Source organism: Merops nubicus, unplaced genomic scaffold, assembly GCF_000691845.1.
Source record: "Merops nubicus isolate BGI_N331 unplaced genomic scaffold, ASM69184v1 scaffold31337, whole genome shotgun sequence".
Classification (NCBI taxonomy): domain Eukaryota; kingdom Metazoa; phylum Chordata; class Aves; order Coraciiformes; family Meropidae; genus Merops; species Merops nubicus.
The window spans coordinates 3280-3676 of record NW_008622825.1 but is presented as its reverse complement, the minus strand read 5'-3'; positions in this window follow the sequence as shown (position 1 = coordinate 3676).

Sequence of the window (397 nt, the reverse complement as noted above, 5' to 3'; positions counted from 1 at the left end):
TCCCTGCCTTTGCTGCCTCAAACCTTTAAAAAGAAACTTGTGGCTGATCTGGTGGCAAGAAGCACCTCAGCCTTGGTGTTACCCTCCTGACATCCCTCTCCCAGCCAGCACCAGCAGCTTTCTTTTATTTTTACTCCCCAAAGTGACCTTTTAATGACAGAAGGAGTTCTGCTCAGCACCCACAACATGCCAAAATAATGAAAACTCTATTTTCCAGCTTTCAAAAACATGATTTTGTACCAAAAATCTGGCCTTTGGAATCCCCAAAGTCAGGAAAACAAGCAGCAGGGGGCCTGCTGCGGGCTGGGACTGGGAAGCTGTTGGCTCCACAGGCCAGTGGTGGTCCCTGGCCGCCCAGGGGGGGGGGCCTGGCGGGGGCGGGGGGGCCGGGCAGGGG